The sequence below is a fragment of the Triticum dicoccoides genome, chromosome 3A (genome assembly GCF_002162155.2).
Source record: "Triticum dicoccoides isolate Atlit2015 ecotype Zavitan chromosome 3A, WEW_v2.0, whole genome shotgun sequence".
Taxonomy (NCBI): domain Eukaryota; kingdom Viridiplantae; phylum Streptophyta; class Magnoliopsida; order Poales; family Poaceae; genus Triticum; species Triticum dicoccoides.
The window spans coordinates 616,058,126-616,065,062 of record NC_041384.1 but is presented as its reverse complement, the minus strand read 5'-3'; the positions used below and the strand labels follow the sequence as shown (position 1 = coordinate 616,065,062).

General features: G+C 50.1%; 1 long non-coding RNA gene across 2 annotated transcripts; it reads left to right on the top strand.

Annotated features, from left to right (window-relative positions):
* Positions 1-605: 605 nt before the first annotated feature.
* LOC119272316 lies at positions 606-2,976 on the top strand. 2 transcript variants are annotated; one of them, XR_005134734.1, is made up of 4 exons: positions 606-776; positions 926-1,096; positions 1,166-1,434; positions 1,973-2,976. It is a non-coding gene; the product is annotated as an uncharacterized LOC119272316 (long non-coding RNA). The 2 variants fall into 2 exon arrangements; XR_005134733.1 differs by having other exon boundaries at positions 1,166-2,976.
* The last annotated feature ends 3,961 nt before the right edge of the window (positions 2,977-6,937 follow it).

Sequence of the window (6,937 nt, the reverse complement as noted above, 5' to 3'; positions counted from 1 at the left end):
ATCTCTCTTTGCATGGATGCCCCGGGGGGTTTATATAGGCCTACCCCCCGGGGGTACAACGGTAATCCGGCTGGGCGCGGGGCCCAGCCGTCTGTGTCTACGCTCTCCGGCTTCTGCGCCGGCTGCTGGGGCCCGCCGGCTAGTGGGTCCCGCCGGCTGCCGGCTCCTTGGTCAACAGGCAGGCCCCACTGTCAGGGCCTTGTCGGCGGCTAGTTACTGTTGCTTAATCTTGGTGACGAGGGCTTCGCCGAGGTAGGCATGGCTACAGTGCCGCCGCCCGGCGGGCGATCGCTGTAGCCTCACCGCGTCTTGTCTATACCTATACTAATTACAGACTCCCAAGAAATTACCATGTTAATTAGAAATTACCGGCCGTTCATCTGATGGGACCGAGTTATAACGGTGTAGATCCACCCATATAATCCTTGCAATCTAGGAAAAAGAAAACTTAAAGTAGCTGTAAAAAACCAATCTAAGTTACCCGTAGAAAAACAAATCTAGGCTGGCTGTAAGAAAAACCGATCTATCGTTAGCTTTAAAAACCAATCTAGGTTACCCATAGAAAAACAAATCTGGGCTAGCGATCCATCCCCAAAGAATCCTCACGCTATAGTTTTCTCCCTAGCCTTCTCCTTCCCTTTCATCCTCCGTTGTATTCTCAATCTCATCCACGAAGTCCACCTCCTCTCGGTCTTGCCATGCTCCCTCACGACTTGCTGCGCTGGGACTACCAGGGCTGCAGCACCCAACAGGAGGTTATCCCCATGCTTTCTCAGGTAGTGATAGCTACGGGGATTATCAGCGGCTACAAGCCTGAGCACAATAACTACTACTTCATATCAGCGGCTACAAGCCTGAGCACAATAACTACTACTTCGGAGGTGTTGTAATCTGATTAAGCAATTACTGTTAAATTTTGATGCAGCTCAACACCCGATTTAACATCTGGAGGAGGTAGAGGGAGGCCAGGGGCATAACTAAACTGAAGGACCAACGCACTGTGGAAAGAAGAGGGGGCCGCAGGCTGGCTGCTTTTAGCGTGGCTGCACTGGATGAAGGATTGGAGGACAGTCTGTGCGTTCCTGCTACTTCGGAGGTATTTGTAATCAGATCAAGCAATTGCTGATAAACTTTGATGCGGCTCAACACTCGATTTAACGTATAGAGGAGGTAGAGGGAGGACAGCGGCATGATTATCCTGAAGGACCAACGCATTGTGGAGGGGACAGGGGGCCTCTGGCTGGTTGCTTTTAGCGTGGCTGGACTCCATGAAAGATTGGAGAATAGTTCGTGCATTCCTGCTTCTCCCCGTTTGAGGAGGGTCTACAGAGAAGATCTGAGGCAGAGGATGGAGGAGGACGAGATTGCAGAGAGGATTGGCTAGGAGACGTTGTTGCTCCCCTTGGCAGGAGGGTTGGAGGATCGACGAAGGAGGTGTGTAATCTCTTGACTCTGGGTCGATGCTACAGCATTGCCGACAGCTTAAGCCAGGTTTCTGCAGATTTCGTCTTCCTGTGTGCTGCCCATACTTAATTTATTCTTTAAATATCATGACATGGCTTTCTGTATTGTTCATCTTCCATGTTAACTCAGGCTTTTGCTTGCATTCTATCGAGCCTAATCTGCAGCAGCATCTTAAGATGGTACTATCTATACTCGGTTCATGTATCATCTAAGTTACATGCCAACAATTGGGACCTTCCACTCCAAACATCTCCCACATTAACTGAAACGTGTGCATTTTTTGTGGATCCTAATTTGATGTAGATGAATTGTGTTAATGTGGAAGTCTGATCGATTTATTTTCTAAACATCAATTGTAGTTCTATGGTTCAGTTGTATTTTATACAGTTTTAATTAAGGTATACGTATTTTAATATATCGCTCAATCTATTATTGTACCAGCAAGGTAATGAGCTATATTAGATTCTTCAATATTTATTCTGCCTAACTTCAGTGCGATTTTATTCAGGCACATGTGCACAAGTAACATATGTCAATTATTGACAAATCTGGCATTTCATAAGTTTCTACATGGGAGCTCGCATGTGCGTAAACTATACCGGAGTGTGGGATTCCTACCGAAGTTTCTGATTATGAATGATTTGCAACATGACTGTCGCAGGGTGCATCGGACGTTTCCAATCTTTTGTACAGTAGCATCAAATTCATGGTCAAAGGCCAGCCAAGGGCACTACCAAAAAGTGGCATTGATCCATCGATGCAATTCCTTGAACGTGATTCTCCACTAATTTTTCCTGTACTGCATCCTTTCTTCCTTTTATTCATTGAACAAAAGGATCGAGCCATGCAAACACGCAGATTAGTTATAATTCAATCATCGCCAAGCTGTGTTAGGAAGAAACTCCAAATGATTGTTCTAATTCCACGCTGAAGTCTCTTATGGTCACTGCCTACGCATGCTCACCTCTTGAACAATTAGTGGAGTACCATTGTGAATCGGCTAAGTAGGGAGCTAATGTGGTTGTCTCCTTGCAAGTACTGCAGCTAAGAAAGACGGGAGAGAGAAATGCCAGTGGAAAACACTTAAAGTTGGAGGTGCACGAATCTGTGAGTATTTTTATATACTTAGTTGATACACTTACAAATAAATTCTTTAAGGAGGATTGAATATTAAAATCATTTGCTGATGAGCTCTTCCGTATGTGTTCCTGCATTTCTAGCTTGATCCATCATCATATAATTGAAGGGCTCCATGTATGATATTACCTTTCTTTTTCTTAATAACTCTGGTGGAGTGATCAGGTGCAGTATCTTCATAGGTTTGTAGCACAATATATCTAGCGTCTTTGATTGTCAAAGCATTACCCTGTCACTGTTGGACACACCTTCCTCCAGAGATGCATTGCTTCGTGGTCTCAATGCGGACAAGAAGAAAGTAGTCCAAGCTAAATACTCAAACACCCCAACGGCGGTAGTCTAGCCATCTTTGCGCAAGTTCTTCATCTGATTTTTTCCAGTTGGTTTTAAGTTATGCATTTCACATGTAAAGATCAATAAAACTGAAGAAACTGCACATAATATTCAGATCAGCAGTGCATAGTTCAAGATCGCTTTTGTTTTCTGTCCGTATTGAATATAGATGTTTTTGTGTATGTAAGTTTGAACGTACAGTAAGACTCATACACACTAGAAATCCGTATCCCCAATAGAGATGAAAAAAGGGAAAACACATCTTCCCTTCTATCAGGTAAGACTGAATTTCTTTCCCTACCTTGAATATCCCATTATTTCACAAAATAATAAGAACCTTGAGGTATCATTGGTGCTATATCTGATACAAGAAAGAGTTGGTGTTCCATATAGACATTTAGTTATCCGTATTAAAGAGATTATTTTGCAAAAAATGGTAGTGCAGTGGCTATGCCTTTGTAGACTCCATATCAAGTCTATTCTAACTTGAGTACCTATAAGCTACTCGAGATATTAATTTGTTGTGTGTGCATGTTATCGTTTTGTGTATGCTAATTGACGAAATTTTCATGTCCATTACAGAAAAAATAATATCAAAGCAATCTACTAGATATTTATCTATAGAGAATGCCAATGTGAGATATCCCTATTTTATAATTTTACTATACATCGATGCTAAATAAGATTCATATATTGCTAACCGATCATATTTCTGAAACAATTTCGTTTAAAATATAGCAGTTTGGTGCATTGCAAAATAATATATAAACGATGGCCTGTTAATGTACAGAACATTAACATATAAAGTAAAAGAAGGTCTTTTGACTGGCTAAAGTATTTTTCCCACCAAAGGTAGTACTTACACCATGCATTCAACTATTGCAGCAGCCAAGGTTGATAGTGATTTCTCATCTACTATTCTTTTTGTCCAAGAATGTGCTTCTTAATTACGAGGTTAAACAACCATATAATTGTTATGGATTTACCTTGAAGATTAATTAAAAGTATGTTTGTAATTAAATAACATACAAAATGTTATATCAATATAATCCTAAAACTATATGATATATAATATTATGAGGGTGGAGTACATGGGCTGAAGATCTAATACAACTAAACTGCTTTGTGTATAACCAGTACTCGCACATTATTATTATATTTTTCACTCAACCTTATTTTCTTATGTGCTCCCATTATCATGTTCCTTTCGAATATTTCAGGTTACAAGTGACAAATTACTTTACAATTGTATATATTTCTAGCCCGTGCAAACGCACGGGTTGACGACTAGTCTCCTTAATGGGGCGTCTTCTTCGAGGGAGGTGGCAAGCCGGCTGTGGGGAGCCGGCTCTATCCTGGGCCGACTGGGGGAGGTCTGGCCGCCTTCAGGTGTCTCTCTGCCCGTAGGGGCCCACCGCCCGTGGGCCGTACTGGTAGCCCGTCGTGGATGACATCAGGGTCAATCATGGCAACAGTGCTGCGCCGGACGGGTCATGGCCACCCATATGGCGCACTGTGCCAGGCGTGCTCCGGGATTCGGGGGTGGCATGCTTCACTGTAGCCACGCCCCGTCACATCGCCGTTATGTGGATGCAGACTTCGAGGGTACGATCTTGACCGCTTTATGGGAGCCGGCTTCTTGGAGTCGGCCTTCTCGCGGCCGGCTTCTCGGAGCTGGCCATCCCGCGGCTTTTCTTCATGAGGGCTGAAATCGGGCCGCCTTCCGATAGCCGGCCTGGAGACAGCCGGCAAGGGGAGGGCGGCCCTGTGTCTTGGTTTCTTGAGGGCCGAATCGGCTCGTAATTTTTTCAGAAGGGCCAGGGGGAGCCGGCTAGGCTACCCATGGTTATTTACTCCGACAGTAGTCCCCGAAGCTGCTCGAGCTTCGAGGCTGACAAAGGGACGAGAAGTTAGGTCCGCTTCCTATCCCGAGGGGCCGGCTTTGCTCGTGCGTGCCATCTTCGGAAAAGCTCCGTTTCTCGTAGGCGGGAACGCGGGCCACGTGGCGAGGAAATCCTGCCAACGCACGCGCGCGACGGGACGCCGCCGCGGGCCCGGGCCCGCCACTCGCAGGCCTCGGTCCGAGCGCGGATCTTCTGCGGCCCACATGGACCGCTCGCCTTCTCGCGGTGATTTTATTCTGCCATCAAGGCACAATAATCGCGGGATGTGGGGGAGTGGGCGCAGTTGATCCCCATGTTCCCCCACGCCGCGCCTCCTCGGCTCCGCCGCGCGGTCTATAAGTAGGAGGAGGAGGAGGGGGAGTGCCAGAAGCTCGCGCGCTCTCCCTCACTCTGTTCCTTCTCGCCCTCCTTCTTCTTCTCTTCGCCGCAGCAACTCTTTGCCACGCCGTTACGCCGTCGCTTCGTCTTGCTCCCCGCCACAGCAATCCTTTGCCGCGCCGTTTCGCCGTCGCTTCGTCTTGCTCCCGCCGCATCGCTCCCATGGTGCTGTCGAGCACGTGGGATGGCTCCAACGTCCACGAGGACCACGTCGAGTTCCTCCGCCGGCCGCAGCGTCTGCCCGACGAGAACCTTGTGCGGGTTCGTCAAGCGCCGGCAAGGGAGATTTCGCCGGCACCGGAGGAGGGCGAGCAGGTGATTTTCCGCTTGCACTGCCTGCGCGGCTTCGGCCTCCCGGTGAGCGGATTCCTTCGAGCCTTCCTCGAGTTCTACCACCTCCAGCCGCATCACCTCACGCCCAACGCGGTGATGCTGTTGTCGGCCTTCGTCACCCTGTGCGAGGGTTTTCTTGGAGTTCTCCCCAAGCTCGAGCTCTGGGGGAGTTCTTCCAAAGCAAGCTCGGCACCGTCGTCGCGGGCGTGCCCGCCCCCTGTGGAGCCTTCATTGTCATGAGGTGGGCGAGTGAGAACAATCCGTTCCCGTCCATTCCGCTGATCCAGTCGGTGAAGTTTTGGCAGAAGTCTTATTTCTACGTGAAGAACGTCGCCCAGCAAGGCGACTACGTCAACCTGCCGGCTTAGATAGCCGGCCCGCCGGCTGGGAGGCAGCCTTCGTGGATCTACCGGGCCAGGTCGCTGTCTCGGGCCGGGAACGCAGCCGTCTCCCGGCTTCGGGTGATGATCCAGTCGGAGGGCCTGACCGGGGCCGACTTGGTGACCGCCTTCGTGGAGCGCCGGGTTCTTCCGCTCCAAGGCCGGCCTCACATGATCTGCCAAATGAGCGGCCGCTTCGACCCGTGCCGGCTGAGCACCAGGGAGATGCCTCACGCAGAGGTGTCTTACATGGTGAATTATATCTCCAACTGCAAGCTCGCCGAGGATTGGCGATACGGCAAGGAGCCGTATTCCCGCGCCAACCCTCCGCCTGCCGTAAGTTCTTTCTTCTTTTCTTCCTTTTCTATAGCCGGCCTCATGATAGCCGACTCTTGATCAATTGGTCTGCCTTTTGCAGAACCCTCTTCTCCCGCCGACAGCCGGGGCCGGGGGGGTAGAGCGCGAGCTCCTCCCCGACCGCACGGTGGACGACGCCGACGATCCGGACCTGGGAGCGGCCGCCATGGAAGATGCCATCGTGGGTGAAGGCGACGAGGCCGGAGGCGCCGGACTCGGGGCCAGCTTTGAGGACTGGCCGGATGACGACGAGGTCGAAGTCGCCCCGCACCGCCAGCCAGCGCCCGATCATCAAGGCGCGGGCTTGTCTGCCGTGCCGGCTGCCCGTGGCGGCGCGCAGAAGCGCCGGGCCACGTCGACCTTCTTCGGCAGCCGGCCAAAAAATCCAAGACCTCCACGGCGGCGATCAAGCGGGATGAGGCGGCCGCGAAGGCGGCCCGCTTCCGCAAGGCGGTGAAGCAGCCGCAGTCGATCTCTGCGTAAGTCGTCGAATGTCTTGCGTATATATTTTTTGTCTTCTTCATCCGAAACTCTTCTAAACCTTTCTTTTCTTGCCGGGCAGGGCGCCGCTTTCTCTCGAGCGGGGTCTTGGTGGCTCCGTAGTCGGGCCGACTGGAGGGTCCTCAAGCTCCCGCCGCGTGGATCCGCGCG